A 20,856-nucleotide genomic window follows, 5' to 3' on the forward strand; every position below is an offset into this window, starting at 1 on the left:
CGACTCTTGCCTCTGGTCCTGACACCTTGGCCTTTGCATCCAAAAAATATAGTTTCAAATGCATTTCAATCCAATGAAAAATATGCCAACTATCTACCCTCTCTATGCCTGTCATAATTAATAACTTGTGCAGGTGCCTACTCAGCCTCCACTGCTCCTACATCCTGTCTCTAAGAATCTTCCCCAATCATTTGCCCAACACTGAAGTAAGACTCACTGATCCATAAATCCCAGGGTGTTCCCTACTTGAACAAAGGAATAACATTTACCACCCTCCAGTCATCTGGTACAACTTCTGTGGCTATTGGGGATGCAAATACCATAACTCCTCCTCCACTTTCCATGGTAACCTGGGGAATATCCCGTCTGACCCCAGAGGACCTATCAATTGTAATGTTTTTCAAAAGTTCCAGCATAGCCTTTCTTAGCATCAACACGTTCAAGCGTATCAGCCTGTTTTACACTGTCCTCACAAATGGCAAGGTCCCTCTCTCTGGTGAATACTGAAGCAAACTATACATTATAGACTTTCCTTTCCCACTCCAAACCCAGGCATATGTTTCCTCTACTTTCCTTGATCAGTCCCTACCCTCACTCTTGCCATCCTCCTGTTCATCAAAACATATAGAATGGTTTTCCTTAATCCTACTTGCCAAGGCCTTCTCATGTTCCCTTCTAGCTCTCCTAACTCCAGTCTTCAGTTCCTCCCTGGCTACCTTGTAATTCTCTAATGTTCTGTCTGATCCTTGCTTTCAAACCTTATATAAGCTTCCTTCTTCCTCTTCCACATCTCTTGTCAACTATGGTTTCTTCAATCTAGCATCCTTCCCTGCCTCCGTGGGACAAACCTACCCAGAACACTATGAAAGTTCTTCCTAGACAACCACCACATTTTTGTTGTGCATTTCCCAAAGTACATCTGTTCCCAGTTTACACTTCCAAGTTCCTGCCCAATAGCATCAAAATTCCCCTTCTGTCTGCTCCTATCCTTTTCCTAGGTTGCGGTAAAAGTCAGGGAGTTGTGGTTGATGTCTCTAAAGTACTCTCTCACTGACAGATCTCTCACCTGACCTGGTTTGTTAACTAGCAGCAGATCCAGCACAGTCTCTAGTCAGCCTGTCTATTTATTGTGTCAGGAATCCTTCCTGGGCACACCTAAGACTGTTCAACTCAGTAACCTGCCTGAATCTTGTTGGTCTTCTGGAATCAATGGAATCATAAATGGAATAAAAAAAAAGTATCCATTTCACCTCATGTGGCTGAATTGAAGAGAATGTCCAAGCATTATCAGTTCAGTGAAAGGCTTACTGATGCATTGAGAGATTGTTTAGTTTGTAGAAAGCATTCAAAAATAGCTCGAAACTGAAGCACAGCTCACATTTAAAAGAGCCGTTGAAATTGCTGTATCAATGGAAACTGCAGACAGAGACACAACTGAGATGGAGTCAGGAATGAAAGTGAGTGTGAAAAATATTGCCACGGCTAAACAGAAACCATCTTGGCCAAACAAATTGTGTTACTGTTGTGGCAGAGGCTCACATACACTAGACCAATGCAGGCTGAAAAATGAAACTTGCAGAAAATGCAAAGCAGGACACATAGAAAGAGTTACTTAGACAGATAAAAACAAATGGACTGCATGGGGAAAAACAACAGTTAGAAGTCAAGTTGCTGTTCAAAACAGAACAATGATCTGCATGCTGCTGATGAAAAATCTGATAATGATGAGAGTAACACAGGATTGGGTAGCTTCCAGCAGATGTGAAAGGCAAGTTCATTAAAATGGAATTGGACACTGGCTCGGCTGTTTCAGTTATTCCACAAAATGAGTTGAAGTGGCATTTCAAAGAAACTAAAATCAAGTCTGCAGATACCAAATAAGAACTTACGCTATAACTCCTGGGGAATGACATTTTTACAGTGAAATACAACAACCAACAAGCTACATTGGGTTTATATGTGAAAAATCAGGAGGGCCAGCATTGTGGGGTTGTGATTGGCTGAGACAACTACAACTTGATTGGAGATCCATCCTACATCCCCAAGAACCCAAGCATATCAAGGGTAAAATAATGTTAAATGAAAATGCCACACCCACATTTTACAAAGCCCATTTGGTTCGTTATATCATCTGCGATAAAGTAGCAAGTGAGCTTGATCGTGTGGAGGCTGAAGAAATTCTTTCCAATGCTGATTGGAGCCCATGGGCAATGCCAGTTGTCCCAGTAACCACAAAGAATGGGTCTGTGGTGATGTTAAGGTCACCGTCAATCCAGTACTGAAGGTAGATCACTATCTTCTGCCCAGGTTAAAGGATATTTTTGCAAACCTTTCTGGAGAGAAACACTTCAGCAAAGTGGACTTAGCTGAGGCTACCTACAGATGGAGATACAAGAAGAGTCCAAAGTGTTCCCTACCATAAATACTCACAAAGGGCTTTATTGCAATAATAGGCTAATTTGTGGAGTAGCATCTGCATCTACACTCTGGCAGAAAGCTTTGGACCAGGTGCTGAAAGGCTGCCCAGGCGCTAAGTGTTACCTGGATGACTTCATTGTTACCAGTGAGGAGGACAAGAAACATCTTGAAACTCTTAAGACTGTGTTAAAAATATTAGAAGATTATGGGCTCAGAGCACATTGTAACAGATGTGAATCCTTTAAACCAAGTATCAGTTACTTTGTCACAACTTTGATGCTCAAATATTACACAAGTGTGCTATGAAAATTCAAGCAGGGTGGATGCTCTAAGACCAAAGGACATATCACAGTTGCAATCTTTTTCAGGATTTGTCAATTACTATAACAGGTTCCTGCCAAACCTGGCTACTGTACTTCACCCCTTGAACTCATTACTACAGATTAGGAAGAATTGGCAATGGACGGAGATTTGTGAGGTGGCTTTCAAAAAGGTAATGGAAATGATGATGTCAGACCCTGTACTCACATAATATGATCTACATTGCTCAGCGTAGCTTGTCTATGATGCCTAGCCTTATGGTACAGGTGCGGTCATGCCCCAAGTTATGAGTGATGGAAGTCAACGCCCCCTAGCCTTTGCATCACGTTCCCTTTTTGTGACAGAGAAAAATTACAAATGGATTGACAGAGGGCTTTGAATCTGGTTTGGATTGTAAAACATTTTAACCAGTACTTCTATGGGAGAGAGTTAACCCTCATTACTGATCATCAACTACTAGTGTTCATTTTCAATCCACAGAGTGTGTTCCAACAAGAGCAGCAGCACAAATGCAGAGACAGGCTCTGTGTCTTGGAGGATAAAATCAATCTCAAGAGGACATCTAATCATGGAAATGCTGATTGATTGTCCCATTTACCTTTGGAAAAGGAAATGCCTGAAAAATTTATAAAAGAGGATACATATAAATTTATAAAAGAGGATGCATACATACAAGGGGCTTGGACCTGGTGGGAAAGTGTTGAACAACGACATCTATCTTGGAATGTTCTGTGGCAGATGGAACTGCTCCGCATTTCTTTTCTATACAGAGCAGTGTATGACCTGCTCCCAACACCTGCCAACCTCAGCACATGGTGTGAAGATAAGACAGATAGGTGTGCTGCTTGTAGCGAGAAGGGAACACTTCAACATATGTTGAGTGCATGCAGAGTCAACCTTTCCAGCAGCATGTGCACTTGGAGACATAACAACGTTCTCAAACTTGTAACCGAAACGGTTGAGCAGAGAGTACTGCAGCACAACTTATCTCGTGCCCCATGCTGCACAGAACATCGCATATCATTTGAGAAAGAAGGCTCCAAGTCAAGGGTGTACAGCGCAGGCCCACGATCAAGCATACTTTCTTCAGCCAATGATTTGTGTGTCAAGGCTGACCTGGATGGGAAAGGCAGTTTCCCGGAGCAAATAGTTTTCACCACATTGTGTCTAGGTATAATCGTCTGATCTGACATCAGTAGAGAAGTGGTTATTGGTGAACTCACAGTCCCCTGGAAAGACAACATCGATGAAGCCCATGAGCGCAAGCTAACCAAGTATGCAGAATTAAGATCAGAGTGCAGAGACAGAGGGTGGAAGGTTTCATGCTATCCATTCGAAGTAGGTTGCCGTGGCTTTATTGCGTTCACTTTCCAGAATTGGCTGCGTGTCCTTGGCTTCACTAGAAGAGAGATCAAGTCAACCAGCAGGGCTGTAGCTGAGGCAGCAGAGACAGGATTATCATGGGTGTGGACCAAGTACGTCCAGAGGGACAGAGAGTCGGACAGTGTATCCATCTTTTGTAAACTCTTCAGTAGCTGCATAGACACCTGAAGAGTAGACTATCTGTTGGATGGAAGCGACCAACAACTCTGATAGAGGCAGATGCCAAGTTGTTAAGCTTATCAGTGGGAGGTGGTGCTTTAGCACTGCTGGCCCACCACCTCGAGGGAGTCTTGATCACAAGCGGGCCGAAACTGCTGAGGACAGGTGGCAGATCAACTGATGATCCCACTGATGATAGCACAGGACAGTTAACATCTTAGTCCACGTGTATTTTCAATTCTAATTCTATATCGATGTGTTCTCCCTGATGCAAATTGAAAATCTCCCTATTACACAGAGAGGATCCAAAAGGAAACCAGAAAATACCCTAGACTGTTTCAGGTCTATGTTGCCACCCTAAATTGGCTGGGATGTGCAACAGAAATAGAAGTTTCACCATTTTTACCATCGTCGGGATGAACTTGCCTTTGATGGAGGTTGTATTTGAGAGTTTTCGTGTCATTCAAACTGAGAGATAAAGTGTTAGAGAAACTACGTGCCTGTCCTCTAGGAGTGGTCAAAATGAAAGCGTTGACTTGAAGCTTTGTCTGGCAGCCTGGGATAAATCAGCAGATCAAGCAGCTTACCATGCTCTGTTTGGGATGCTGACACATTGCAAAGAAAGGTATCCAGAGCTATCAGAACAATTTCCTGCAGTCCCAGAGTCAACACCTACAACCACTGCGGAGAGCCCTAGAACCTGAGATTCTTTCACACCGACAAGTCTCACCTGCCAAGCAGAGTAACCTCCCTGGTGAGGAAAGATTTTATCCCTCAAGAGTAAGAAATCCTCCACACCAATTATGTCTTTAGATCTGAATGGAACAATTTAAAATTTACAATGCTGTGCATGTCTATGTAGTAGTTATATTTTATACCATGTATACAGTTGAGATGCATTCTATACTGAGTTGGAGTTTATAGCTAAGCAGTGTTGTGGATTTAATATATCAATAATTTTTGAGTAATACTGTAAATATGTTGTTCGATTAAGCATTCTTTGTTGTTTGCATAATGAGTTATATGAAAAAGTATGTGAATGGCATACATCAAGATGCCAGCACATCATACGTGTGTGCCTCGCTAAAGTTAAAAACAGAAATATAGTACACACCACTCTGTTCATCTTTTGATAAGTTTTTGGAGTTAAAAACATAACACATATGATTAAAGTTTATTTTTGAATTTTAAAAAAAGGTGATCAGCAATGGCAGTAAATACTGCCCTTGTTGGCCACATACTCATGCCTCAATGACAAGAAACTCACTTTCAGCTATCAGATCCTGTTGTCAGGGCAAATAAAGACAGGTCTATAAAAACAACCTCTGGTAGCCACAGTCTGACAAAAGCAAAATATTTGGTTGCAGCCATTTTAGTTTCCTTACTTTGATGAAGGTAGGGTAGCTCTTGAGGATGGGGCTGTATCCTGTGCAGCGACCCAAGTTTCTTGGGAGGCAAATTAACAGAAATTATTTAAAATTAAAACAGCCACACAGGCATTGTTCTAACATCCCAGGACCTGTTCTCTCTCTGATGCTGTGAAATTCTGCAGAGAATTTATCTCAATCAGCAGCAAGAAGGTGCAGTGGAGAGCAGTGTGAGCTGGTGAGATACAGTAGCTTCCAGTAGCTGACAGAGGACACCTTTGGTCCTTGTGTGAAACCAAGAACATTAGAGCCGAGACTCACGTATAAAATATGTGGAAGAGGCAGTGACTGGAATCATCGATTCTCTTTGTCTTACAGATGCTGCCTGACCTGCTAAATGTTTCCACCAGCTTTTGGAAAAGATACAAGCTTGAAGGCTGTGAGGAGATTTAATTGGGTGGAAAGGTTGAATAAATTTAAGGGAGAGAAATTTGGACAGGCTGGACTGCAAGAACAAATAAGGGAGAGGTCAAAACTAGGAGAAATTTAAGTAAAATTAATAGAGTTTAGAGGGAAGTGGAAGAAAAGATTGGATCCAGAGGCTGGTCTGGAGACACTGGGTGACAGGACAAAATCCCTTAGAGTATTTGTGAAAGATCTGGATGCCAATTTGATCTGTTGTGGCCAACGCAAACTCAGACTGAGAACTGGGTAGTCATATTCACATCTCACAGTTTCCTCAAACTACTGTAAACACAAAGTACACTGCAGATGCTGTGAATCAGATCAACACGTACAAACAAGCTGGATGAACTCAGCAGGTTGGACAGCATCCATTGAAATGAGCAGTCAATCTACTGGCTCTTCTAATCCAACCTTAGTTTGGGGTTACTAGGAGAGAAAGTCCCAGTACATCAGGGGTTCCCAAACTGGGATCCACAGAGCCTTCAGTTAATGATAAGGCTCCATGCCATTAAACGGTTTGGGAGCCCCTGCAATACACTGTACAGAAAGCATCACGTTATTAATGTCATGTAAATACAGAATTCCCCTCTTCTCTATTCACCTCACTCTCACAGGCAAAATGCCCACAAGAAAATGTATCTCAGGGTTGTTATGGTGACATATATGTACTTTGATAATATATTTACTTTGTGCTTTAAAAATGTTGCTTCTCTCTGACTCTTAGTTGAACCAATCCTAATTTGTTGTTCCGGTTACTTGGAACCTCTGTTCCAGAACCAGAGTCAGGTTTATTGTCACTGACGTAAGTTAAGAAACTTGTTGTTTTGTGGCAGTAGTATGGTGCAGGCTAAATAAGTAAAGTTACAATAAAACTAATGAAGCAAATAGTGCAGAAGAGCAACAGTGAGGTCGTGTTGATGGGTTCACGAACCGTTCAGAAATCTGTAGGCAAAGGAGAAGAAGCTGTTCCCATCTTAAACTCAGTGGAAGAGTTTATGGTGAGATTTAAAATTTGTTTGAAAGCAGTATGATTCAACATGTTGAAGGAGTGCTGCAGGGATGTAACTTTGTATTGATACAGCATATACATTTTCAGACGGTTATTTGGAAGGTCCGCGATCCTGTCTGCACTCACTTGCACCACCTAAATTACACACACCCTCCTGTTCATTGATCACCTGGTTTCTCCATGGAATGTGTGTCAAAGTTTTGGCTTTTTTTTTGCCAGAACAGAAAAGGAGACCATTGAGCCCATCAGGTCCATGCCAACTCCAAGGTGAGAGTAACCCTATCATTCCTAGGCAGCCTACTTATCTTCTTGTACCCTGCAACTTTATCCTCTCTCATCAGTTCCCCTTGGATTATTTTGCTCCTTACCTACACAGGTTTAATTTACAATGGCTCATTAACCTCCCAGCACATCTTTGAGATGTGAGAGATGGCATTGGAACTACAAATGAAATCTGCAGAGTGTCATGGATATTCACTTTCAGACCCCAAAGGGCTCCGTGCTAACATTGTATTTTTTTGGCCCATAAGCAGAATTGTCCAAGGTTCACGAAGTTTGTTGTTCACTAAGATAAATTCATTTTTAGCACAGCAGCAGAAAATGTCCACGGGTCAAGTGTTTGTTGTTCATTAAGCCCAGCAGCAGAAATTGCCCAAGATTCAAGATGTTTGTTGTTTAATAAGTTAAATTTCTAACTGGTAGTCTTTGCTCATACTCTTCACTTCTAACCAGTTGGCTTTGGCTTAATCAAGAGAATCAATGGGTCCATGCTGACCTTGTTAAACTATGACCCAATCAAGAGAAACAAGAGTATCTACATTAGACTAATTAAATACACCATCTACCTAACCTGATAATGTTGGTGAGAAACACCACATGCCAATGATGACAATTGATAGAAAAACAGTATAAATATTAGAAGGCAGTCACAGTTGGGAGAATCGATAGAGCGAAGAAACAGGATTCATTCCTCTGCCTTGGTTTTGGCAACGGATGACTTGTTCATCTGCAACTCTTTGGTATGTCTTTCTAGATTTTAAGAAATCTACCTGCATTTGGAAATCCTTTAAGTTATACATTTGTCTGGAATTATACCTCAGATATTAATATGTTTCACTTAAAAATAAACTGTGTTTAATCTGCACCATTAGCTGGAAGTGTCGTCTCCTTGGTAGTGGGGAGGGTGGGCACTGCTTGCAATAGTGATTACTAACAGCTAACCCCTTTCAGGAAGAGATTAAATAAGTGAAGTAAATGAGTCTGGTTGAAGTAAACTAGTGTAGATTGATACAGTGTAATCTCCCTAAAATGCAGGTTTTTGTAGATAGTTAAACCAGATGTGGCGTAGTTTTGATTAAGCTTATCACACACAAAATCATCACAACAGCTGCAGGGAGAATGTGCAAACTCCACAGAGAGAGAGAGTTGGGCAGGAATAAGCCTGCACACTTGGAGCTATGAGGCAACAGAACCAACTGCTGCACCAACAGGCCCCCCTTTAAAACTGGTCTCTCTGCTTAAAAGTCTGGAACTGAGCCACAAACTTAGAGAATTTACCTTGGAGGGTGTCTTCAATTTCCTCCATTGTGGGGTCCAGGTTGTTCTGAAATAAACAGTATACAGACGTGACAATTCCAGCGGTGCAGAATCCTCACTGGGAACTGTGGGCCTTTGCAAAATGCTCCTGAGATTGAAACAAAAGCTGAGATTTAGTGTGGGAAGTTTGATCAGACATGGAACAAAAACTGGACTGTCACATAAAGGACGGATGAGGAGGTTTGAAAGCTTTGGATTCTGTAGTAAGAAGAATCACTAATTCCATAATGGTTAAAGGGAATTATGATGCAGCTAGAGTTTTACTGAGAGATCTGGGTTCCAGCAATCCCATCACTGTCAGTGTAAGCCTTTGATTTCACGTGTAAATTGAGTTCCAATGCAGCCAATAGAGCCACTGCATAACAGCCCCTGTGACCTACCTTCAATCCTGACCTTGTGAACTAACTGTGTGGACTTTACAGCCACACAGGGACCCCCCTAAGTGACAAATTACCACCCACATCCCCTTCACCAGAACATAAGGCACACTTTCTGCTATATCCTCCTATTTTAATCCTCTATGGTGTTCAGCACAGGCAGCTTTCCAGAAATTACTGCCCTTGTGACTCGGCTTTCCAGCATTCTACCTAGCTCCCTTTTCTGACCCAATATTAACCACAACTTCTGGCTGCTCACCCCCCACCCTTAAGAATGATTGGACCCAATCTGAGACACCCCTGACCTTGGTACCAGGGAGGCAATATACCATCCACGAGTCTCACAATCTCCTATCTCTTTCTGTATTGCCATCACCATCTCGCTTCTCTTCTCCCTCCTTCGCTTCTGAGCCACAGAGCGAGACGCAGTGCCAGAGACCTGGTTGCTGCAGCATTCTCCCAGTAAGCCAACCCCCAGCAATATCCAAAGAGGTATAGCTGTTGTTGAAGGAACAGCCGCAGGGGTACTCTGTACCGTTTGCCTGCCCCCTTTCCCTTCCCTGACAGTCAACCAGTTACATACCCCCTCCTGATTTCCCCTCACTAGAAACAATTGCTCTTTATTTACCCAATTATCACCAACAACAAAATGTTTTAAACAATAAATAAAAGAATACACATTGAAATATTTAGAGTGCAGAGGGTGGCCATTCAGCCCAGCGTCTCTATGTTGAGGAAGTTCAAAACACAATCTTTTTGTCCATGAAGGAATTAAGCTGTGGGAGAAATCTGGAAGCTAACCGGAAGGAGTTAAGGACAGACAAAGTAAACAAACCAAATGTCTTCATTCAACCAATCGGTTGAAGGAATGGAGGTCACTATTTTGTGAAACTGCCCTGCAAGCTCTGTCTTGTGAGCTGGTTTTGCTCAGGAATAGCTGTATGTCTGTGCTTTAATGCAGATAGAATGAGGCTCCTGATAATCTGTTGAACTAGAAATCATTCCCAAATAAGAGGCTATCTGTGAGATGTTCTCTGGGAAGGTAAAACATGCAGGTTTATGGATAGGGCAGCCTTCTCTGACCTGAGTAACTTGAGCCTAGTAACCGTCTGATTTATAACAGTGACATTAATTTCACTTTGTCACTTGTGATGAGGGCAATAAGAGTTTGGCTTGGAAAGCTAACACATGTTAGCCAAAAGGGCAGAACCTCCCATTCACTTCTTGTTTGGCCAATTGGCCTCTATTGCAGTGTTATCACTTTGAGAAGTTATCTGCATTGATATTTGTGTTGGGAAAAAGTGAAATCTTTAACTTGATTAAGAATTGTGTACTGAATTGCCTAACTTGGATCAGTAGATAGCATCATACAGTCATGGAAGAGTACAGCACCAAAACAGGCCACTCAGCCCATCTAGTCATGCTGAAACCACTTCAACTGTACTCCCATCGATCTGTTCTGGGACCATAGACCTCCATTTCCCTACTATCCATGTACTTATCCAAACGTCACGTAAATATTGAAATCAAGCTCGCATGCACCACTTGTGCTGGCAGTTAAGTTCACACTCTCACGACCCTCTGAGTGAAGAAGTTTCTCTTCATGTTCCCCCTAATCTTTTCACTTTTCACCCTTAACCCATGACCGCTGGTTGTAGTCCCACCCAAACTCCGTGGAAAAAGGCTGCTTACGTTTACCCTATATATGCCCCTCATAATTTTGTATACATCTGTCGAATCTCCTCTCAATCTTCTACTTTCTAAGGAATGAAGCCCTCACTTATTCAATGTTTCCTTATAACTTAGGTCCTCCAGACCCAGCAATATCCTTGTAAATTTTCTTTGAACCTTTTCAAACTTATTTACACCTTTCCTGTAGGTAGGTGACCAAAACTGCATACAATACTCCACATTAAGCCTCACCAATATCTTATACAACTTCAGCATAACATCCCATCTCCTGTACTCAATACATTGATTTTGAAGGCCGATGTGCCGAAAGCTTTCTGTATGACCCTATCTACCTGTGACACCACTTTCAATGAATTATGGACCCGTATTCCCAAATTCCTTTGTTCTACTACACTCCACAGTGCCCTACCATCCACTGTGTAAGACCTACCCTGGGTTCGTCCTACTGAAGTGCGACACCTCACACTTGTCTGCATGAAATTCCATCAGCTGTTTCTCAGCCCAATTTTCCAGCTGATGTTGAACCCTCTGCAAGCCATGTTACCAGTCCTTGCTGTCCACTACACCCTCAATCTTGGTTTCATCTACAAATTTTCTGATCCAGTTAACCACATAATCATCCAGATCGTTGATTTAGATACAAACAACAATGGATCCAGCATCAATCCCTGCGGCACACCACTAGTCACAGGCCTCCAGTCAGAGAGGTAACCAACTACTCCTATACTCTGGTACTCCAACAAAGCCAATGTCTAATCCAATTTACGACCCCATTGGCCAGCCTCCCATGCGGGACCTTGTCAAATACCTTTCTGAAGTTCATGTTGACAACAACTGCTGCCTTGCCTTCATCTTTCCTGGTAACGTCCTTGAAAAACTCTTTAAGAATTGGTTAAACATGGCCTAACATGCACAAAGCCATGCTGACTATCCCTAATCAGTCCATGTCTATCCAAATATTCATATATCCGGACCCTTAGAATACCTTCCAATAACTCTCCCACTACTGATGTCAGATTCACCAGCCTATAATCTCCTGGTTTATGTTTAGAGCTTTTCTTAAACAGCAGAACAACATTGGCTTGTCACCTGCCCTGTCTCATTTCCTAACGGCAGAGCAAGTATCACATACTCTCTCACTGGGACATCGATGTACTGATTAAGGAAATTTTCTTGAATACATTTGGCAAACTCTATCCCATCTAGTACTTTTATAGTATGGGAGTCCCAGTCAAGATGTGGAAATTTAAAGTCACCCGCTGTAACACCCTTCTGTTTCTTGCAACAATCTGTGATCTCTACAAATTTGTTCCACTAAATCCCTTGGACTATTGGGTGGTCTGCAACATAGCCCCATCATAAAGCCTCACTAGACGAGTTTTCCAGTCTGTCCTGATGGAGCACTGCTGTGACATTTTCCCTGAGTAGTAACAGCACTCCTCCTACTCTAATCCTCCTGCTCTGCTGTGTCTAAAACAGAAGCCTGGAATATTGAGCTGCCAGTGCTGCCCCTCCTGCAGCCACATCTCATTAATGGCTACAATATCATAATTCCACATGTTGATCCATGCCCTGAGCTCATCCACCTTTCCTACGATACTCCTTGCATTGAAATATACGCAGCTCAAGATACTAGTCGCACCATGCTCAACCTTTTGATTCCTGACTTTGTCTGAGTTCTTACCAACATTTGGTTCCACAAGCTCTCCACCAACAATTCCTGGTGTTATGTCAATAAATTTGGTGTTCCTTGGTCAGCTGAAAGAAAAGTAGAGGTCTGGGCCCTATGTTTCGAGTCAACCTACCTACTAGGTTAGGATATTAAAATGAGAAAAGAAAAATATGGACAAGAAGAACCCAGGGTGTTCGGAGGATTGGAGAGATTACATTTATAGTTCAATATAAAGAAAATTGCCCAACTATGAGGTGTGGCTAGGAAAGGCTGAGAATGGAAGGTCAACATCACTTGAGATGCATGGTGGAAAGAAATTAAGGAAATGAAATCAAAGAAATTACCAGTGATCGACTTGCCAACTGATCCAGAACATACTGTGGGAAGAGATTTTATTAGGAAAGCAGGTTTTTGAATGTTGATCTGATTATTTGTACGTCTTGGCAGTTTAATACTGTGGGTTGTAAATCCACTAATCATTTTAATAGAGCATACTCTAATTCAGCTTTTTCTGGATGGCCATATCAAGGATGGGACAATCAGTCAAACTCGACTAGTCTGATCAACATTGCTATTACAAGGTTGTAATATTACTTAAAATGTTCCCTTGAAATCAGGAAAGGAAAATAAAGTTGTGTGACTGGCCCATTCCTTTTTAAAGATCTTTGTTGATGGAATGTCATCAGTTCTAGATGGGGAGAGCCTTGCAGGATGTGGTTTATGTGTAGCGGACAAGGAAGGAGTCGAGAATAGAAGTGCTGCAATCAAGTTATCTAAAAGAATGAGTGCACAAGTGGCACAACATGTTGCTATAAGTTTTGTTGTTATCAATCCTTCAGGAGCGAGTATACAGTCAGAAAGCATGCATGGTTGTAATAGCTTGACTGAATGTTTACCTTTATAGGAAGCTAGAAGTTCTGTTTTAGCAAATGGTAAACTTTTACCATTGGCACCCTTGTTAAAGTATAATATTTAAGAACGCAAGAGGAAACATGGTGAAGGCTCACTCAAAAACATCTCCGGAAGAGAACCAGAAGGTGGATGAGTTAGCCAAACTAGGAATGGGATGCGGGGTGAAATACAATCCAGATATAGGGAGAGTGATGGCACAGTAAAGAGCATATCTATAGAGTTAGTCAAGGTACAGCAACGGGATCAGGAGTTAGCACAGGTGCAAAGAGGAGAGAATTTTGAAGGATATGGTAAATATACAGGAATGGAATGGGATTGTAATAATAGTAAGTTTGTGGTGCCAGAAGGTGTACTGGTACCACGGATATTTTCAGGCATCAAGGACCAGATAGAGCTATGGAACAGCAGAAGCATCTGTGTTGGTGGCCAAAAAAGCAATGAGGTGTAAGAACTGTTTGATTTTTTCCCCCCAGTATAACCCAGATAACTCAGTTTAAAAAAAAGTTTTTAGACCCAATGTAGAGCCATGGGTTAGCTTGCAGATTGATTTTGTGGAGCCTTTACCTCCATCTAGTGGAGGAATGAAAAATATCCTATCGATAGTGGCAATTTTCACCAAGTTGTTGGAGGATTTCCCAACTAGAAATAGCACTGCTAAAGATACAGTCAGCATTTTGTTTGAGAGATTTTACCCACTGGATATTGCCAAGGAATCGAGAGTCACATCCTCACTTCGGATGCCACACAGGGGATGTAAAATCTGATGAAACTGTCTGGAGTAAATCAGAGGTTCCACATCCCTTCATCGAACCCAACCCAGTGGGATCGTTGAACAGATGAACAGAACAATTTTAGCCAAGATTCAGGAAGGTCACTGTCTTACCCTGAGTTCTTATGATGATCCATACCACTGAAGCTCCTTCTACTGGATTTACCAGGAGAGAAATGAGAGGATGAGAATTTCTGGTCGGACTAGATTTATCAAACCTGAGTGTGATGGTCTTGTAAAGGACAGATGTGTACGGCAATTAATTGACACCGTTAAGGAGCCCCATTATGTCACAGTGGGTAATATGGGACAGAAGAAGCAGCAGAGCAAGTCTTATTTTGGTGTGTGAACAAAGACCTAGGGAGTTGAAATTAGGATAGGAGATTATAATCTCAATTTATCAACCAGGTCCTTAACCATCTCTGAGATATCATTGACAGAGCCAACTGCTTAATCTATCGAATCCAGACTGCTCCTAACGAGTTGGGTTGGTATCATGTTAACCAACATGAACTCCTTCGAATATCAATGTCCTGTAGAAGTTGACATCCATAAGGCACATTATCAATGAGATGCTCTGGAGATGAAGATGCTCTCTGATTTATGTTTCTGGCAATTGATATTGATCTGAATGAAAGAGCTATTGCCTGTTCAGTGAGCTGGGCACCCACTTCCAGTTTGCACCAGAATTTTAAAGATAGTTCCCTTTAAACTCAACATCAAGAAGGGAGGGTTAAGGCAAGCAAACATTGCAAAGAGACACAGGAAGAGGGAAACAAATGGGAGACTGCACTCATCACCAGATCTTCTGGAAATAAAGCTGGAGATGGAAGAATTACTAGATAAGTACAGAAACTGCTCTTGATGTTTCTCTTCCAGGTATTCGGAAATGATTGGTGTTGGAATACTACTGCTGAGTGGCTTCGTAGTGGTCAAAGGCTCTGCTGAAGGTTATATGTTATACAATAAAGTGTATTATTGGCCAATTATGTATTCATCTGGACAGATGCAAAGTATGAAGATTAGGTTGGCAGCAGAGGAAGTATTCACAACATTCACTGAGAAGTCTATTTGGATTCCTTCCGATACCATGGTAATAATAGACTGTGTGGATGAGGAAGGTGAAATAGTGGTACGAATATATGATGAACGGAGACAAACATTTGCAAAAGAAATGAGATCAAGGTCGGTTGATAATCGGGGTCAAGTTACAGTGATATGGGGAAAAGATGGCAGTTCTAAGATAACAGTGGGAAGTCATGTTTTTTTGGGTCCTGCTTCAGGCAAAAAAGGCTTTATAACTCGAGTACAACTTCATTGTGACTGTGATGGTACTGTTGGTATGGACAGCAATCAGAGGAAAGATCATCGATTAGCATGTGCTCCAGGCAACTCAATCCCAGTTGCTCTGGAGCCCCAAGATTTTCCATATACACCTTGCCCTTCGGTAGAGTCAACGACCATTGACACCACAACCATTGCAGTGACTACTGTTACTAGTCTTTTGTTGTGTGATGAGATTGAGACAGACACAAAGGGAGTAGGTCTTGTATTAGAAGAAACAGAAGAGCGAATTATTCTAGTGCCAGGGTATAGACACGTGCAAGTATTGTTCAACTTAATGTCGCTTCAGATTCCTAGTTGGTGCGGAATAAGTCTCCAGGAGCTTTTCCAACATTTATTAATTGAACAGTTTACCCACTCAGAATTTAAAACAGGAAAGAGGTGAAGACGGGGGCTTATTGAATTTATGGGATTGGGATACAGTGCTAGAGTTTCCACAGTAAATATGCTGGATATTGCGGAGGTAAGCTCTCAGCTAAATTCTCTAAGGCAAAAGATGAAAGAAATAGTAAATCGGGATTTTCAGGATATGGGAGGGGTTAGCACATTAGGTAAGCAACAAGCAAATGTAGTTTCGGAAATGCTCCATATTTTACAGCCATTAGGAGATATGACAAACCGAATTATTGACAGAGTTAACAATGAAACTACTCAACACACTAAGGATGCTGTTTGTACAACATATACCTCGTGGTTACTTTCTGTAATTGGGCTTAATATGGTACAATTAGAGAACCATAGGGTTCCCGATTGGATTTCAGATGAACAGTTAAAAGAATGGGTTGGTACTAACACACCAGCATGTCACATTAGAGAATTCACTTTTACAAACCATCTCCTTGGAAATTGTAGGAATGGATCTGGACCACTCTATGTTGGAGCAGATCTTCACATTCCTTACCATAGTGATAACCAAACATACAAGGTTCATAATGTTGGGAAGTATCAAGATGGAGTTTGGATTTCACTTACCAATCCACCCACTTATGCTATTAAGTGGCAAGGATCTACAAAGGGTGTAAATTTGGCTTCCTGTCATCAAAAGGGGGAATATTGGGTCTGTCCAGAGGATTTGTTTAACAATGGGTTAACAGATTGTGGGTTTTTTCTTATGATAATTGTTCTCTATCTATTTTACCTGTCAATAACAGGACATTCATAAAGTTTGCTTTGATGAATGATACTTACTACATTGCTACTTCAAGCACACATTACAAGAAAGGATCTTTAACGTGCAGTTTGTATAACCATAACGTAGCACTTTCCAATGCTTTGAGGGACTTATTTTTAGCTGGACAAGTGTTACCCAAACCTGTTGTAAAGCCACCTATTCCCCTGGATATATATATCAATGATACTGCTGAGGGCTTACTTAGATATGTACCTACAGCTCTTCCACCCATCCCTCATTTTACTGCACAGTGGGATAGAGTAATTAACCATAATGAAGCCATTATTAAACAGTGGGATGAATTGTCCAAGACTATTAAAGATCATGCAGATTTAGCTAATGATATTTTACAGGATCCACCATTTTGGAGTAAGGTTTGGAACTGGGGTCGGAACGTTATTGTACATCCTTGGATTCGTATTATTTCACATGTTGTTATTGTTCTGCTTCTCGTTCTAATGATCATCCAGTGTATTTTCCTAAGTGTTTTCCGCAGGCAGCTTAAACAACTTAAGAGTTTGCGTGCTAAATCGCATTCCAATTCTCTTTCCAGCAATGTTGTCTGACTTTACACCATGGTGTTGTCTTACTTTGAGTACTATGTACCTATACATCATTATATATGCCAACATACAGTATGAAATTAGATATTTTTCATCATGTTTCTTTTATATGCTTTTGTACTGATATTATTTTAAATATGCCAGTATTTTCATAGACTCCACAAAAAGTAATATGATATTTTGTTAGTATCTTTATTGGTATTATATGTTGTCATCATGAATGCTAGTGTTCCTTTTGTCCTGTACTCACTCAGATATATAAACTAAAATTGGGGAGATGTTTTGTCATGAAAGAATTAAAACATGGAAGAAAACTGGAAGCTAACTGGAATGAGTCAAGGACAGTGGAAGTAGACAAACCAGATATCTTCGTTCTTGCCATATGGTTGACGGAATGAAAGTCTCCATTTTGTGAAACTGCTCTTCAACCTCCATTCTGTGAGCTGTCTTGTGAACCGGTGTTGCTCAGGAATAGCTGTATCAAGGTGCTTTCATGTGAACGCAATGAGACTCCTGATAATCTGTTGAACTGGAGATCATTTCCAAATAAAAGGTTATGTGTGACCTGTTCTTTGATAAATCAGCATGTTCTGATTTATCAATGGGGCAGCCTCTGCCTAGCAATTGGCTGATCTGTTCTGATTCAGAGCAAAGAAGCATTCATTACAAAATGTTACCTGCGTGAAGGACAATAAATTGATGCTAGCTTGGACCAGAACCAATGAGATCGAAACACAACATTTGAACCATTAAGGAAAGAGAATAAGAATCAGTGGCTTTGAAAGCAAAAGAGCAAGAGTTCTGGAGACTAATTATCTCAAGGAAGTCACCATGCCAGGAGCTGGGAGAAGGAATGCCAACAGTTTGACCAACACAAGATTCCCAATTTCAGTGTTATAGAATGGAGAAGTGGTCTGAGGGAGTATTGGTACAGAGGAAGAGTAGAATTCATGTTTTAAATTGTTGGCCTGGTGTCAACATAGTGTTACGTTCCCCAGTAACCGGGTAGTTTTCCAGCAAAGATAGATGGATGTACCGAAGTCTGATGCTACTATTTTCAAACGTTTTTATTTATAAAGGGGCATAAACGTATGGTTAATACAAAACATTCAGATCATATACATCGTCACCACTCAATCTAAAGCACAGGTATAGTAATAATCAATCAGAAATAAGCTCTACAGTTGTCTAGGGGTAATGTAGATATATATTGTTTACTGGATATTTAAAAGTCTTTTTGCGGTCACTGCAGTTCCACCAGCCGCCGTCGGTTGTGGTGTCGCGTTGGTGCACTTTTGTTAGAAAGAGAGAGAGAGAAATGTCATTAAACAGCTTCACCTGCCCGGGTCCCTACGGAGCACCGCCGTGGAATCAGAAGAGCAGGCTTCCCGGTTGTTAGTTAAAAGCGATTGTCCGTGATTCCCTCCAGACTCCCGATCCGGAGTCTAACGCACGTGGTTTCCTTCAGAATGGCGTCCCGCTCCGACGGGAAGCACTACTGCGTCTTCTTCGTGTGTCTCCTTGGTGCGTCTCAGGCCCCGCCTCGGCAGCCCACCTTTTTATCTGGACTGGCAGGGTTGTAGATGTCAATCGGGGGGGGGGTGTGGGGAGGCGATCTTTCCCCCATTCCCTATCTCACATGGCCCTGAAGGTCTGCACGTAGCCCACGTCCTGATTGCACAAAAGGTGCCTCCCAAGACAATGGCTGTGTCCAAGGCTTTGTCTTGCTGAGCGGCCAATCCACATTCCAGATCGTAAGGCTCTCTCTCTCTTGTGATTCTCCCAAAGGAGGGGGCTGAGGTCATAACAGTAGTTACATAGATATTTGTGTACAGACAATAAAGTGCAAGCTTTGAATTAATTAAGAGTTGTGCAGTGAATTGCCTAACCTACATCAAATGATGAAAATTAATTTTCTGGGCATCTCCAGCTCTTCAACATGCAACAATGGATTCATTCCAGCAGAGGAAATGGTTACTTTGCCCAAGTCCAGGAACAGTCCAGTTGGTCCAGTATTTCCTTGACATCTTACAAGATTTTTTCTTGTCTAATTCCACTTTGAGCAATAGGATGATTGTCAAAGCACTCACTGCAAGAATATTGTCCTCCTCATGGCACCAATGTTCCCCTTGTCAAACGTTTTACTGTCACCCTCTTGATCTTGACTTCCTCACCAATGGGAATTCTTTCTTCCCATCATCTGGACCCTTGAGCTTGTGACTTCCCACACATCACCTCTCAGATTTCTCTGGTCCAAGTACAACCCTATCATCTCCCAGTCTCGCCACCTACTGAGGTCCCTCACTCTCAAGGGTGTTCTACTGTTTCGTTTCTCGATCTCCAAGGACTTCTCAACCTTTATCATCATCCTGAAAACACCAGACAAATCCAAATCAGTATGTTGTAGAGGTTTGGTAAAAGGCTTGTGTTCTACAACCCCACTTATGAGACACAAATGTTTGTTTAAATGCCCTGCCACCTTTGTGTGTGCCTATACCCAGGTCTCTTGGTCCCTGCTCTGTCTAGGGAATCCTACCGTGTCTATCACAGTGCCACATTGTATACTTCCATCCCTCATTGACTGCAGAAGGTAGTTCTGACAGCTCAGGACAGATTCCTTCTCTAACACTTGACTCTACTCTTCTAAATTGACCAATTAGTTGTCTCTTGATGTTGTCAGTATTTCCACGGTTATTCATTCTCTTAAATTTGATCTTGTAATTGTGTTTTCCAAGAAACGGAGCCCATCTCTGCATTTGTGCTGCTGGTGTTAGTGAAACACCATTCTGCAAATTAAAAATGGACACTAGTGGTTGATGATCAGTAATGAGGGTAAACTCTCTCCCATAGAAGTACTGGTTGACAAATTTCACACCCCAAACCAGACTCAAAGCCTCTCTGTCTATCTGTGCATAATTTTTCTTTGCAGCAGTTAGGGACCATGATGCAAAGGCTATGGGGGTGTCCACTTCTATCACTCATAACACGTGACATTGTTGGACCAATACCATAAGGTGAGGTGCCACAGGGAAACTTCATTGGATAACCTGCATCATAATGTGTGAGTACAGTGTCTGATGTCACCATTTCATTTGTCTTTTGCAAAGACATCTCACACCTCTTTGTCCATTGCCATTTCTTCCAAATCTATAGTAATGAATTCAGGGGTAGAGCCCACCAGCTGGGTTTGGCAGAAACCTGTTATAGTAATTGACAAATCCTAAAAAGGACCTTAACTGTGATATGTCCTTTGGCCTTGGAACATCCACCAAATGCCTGAACTTTCTCAGCATACTTGTGAGTCAATGGTGTGATTACTGTAAATGATGTTTAGCTTAAAGAATTCACATTTGTTGCATTGTGCTCTGAGCTCAATCTTCTACTTTTTAAAACACAGTCGTGATATTTTGGAGATTTTCCTTGTCATCCTCACCAATAACGATAATGTCATCCAAGTAACAGAGTACCTGGGCAGCTTTGCAGCACCTGGTCCATAACTTTCTATCAAAGTGCAGGTGCAGATGCTGCTCCAAAAAGTAAGCCTATTATAGTGAGAAAGCCATTTGTGGCTGATTATGATGAGGAGCACTTTGGACTCTTCTTCAATCTCCATCTGAAGGTAGACCTCAGCTAAGACC

At 41.7% G+C, this 20,856-nt stretch overlaps 1 long non-coding RNA gene across 1 annotated transcript; it reads left to right on the forward strand.

The window, feature by feature from the left end:
* Positions 1–7,920: 7,920 nt before the first annotated feature.
* LOC140732780 (uncharacterized) lies at positions 7,921–15,126 on the forward strand. Its single transcript, XR_012100132.1, has 2 exons — positions 7,921–8,141; positions 15,020–15,126. It is a non-coding gene; the product is annotated as an uncharacterized lncRNA (long non-coding RNA).
* Positions 15,127–20,856: the final 5,730 nt, after the last annotated feature.

The sequence above is a fragment of the Hemitrygon akajei genome, chromosome 9, assembly GCF_048418815.1.
Source record: "Hemitrygon akajei chromosome 9, sHemAka1.3, whole genome shotgun sequence".
In the NCBI taxonomy this organism is placed as follows: Eukaryota; Metazoa; Chordata; class Chondrichthyes; order Myliobatiformes; family Dasyatidae; genus Hemitrygon; species Hemitrygon akajei.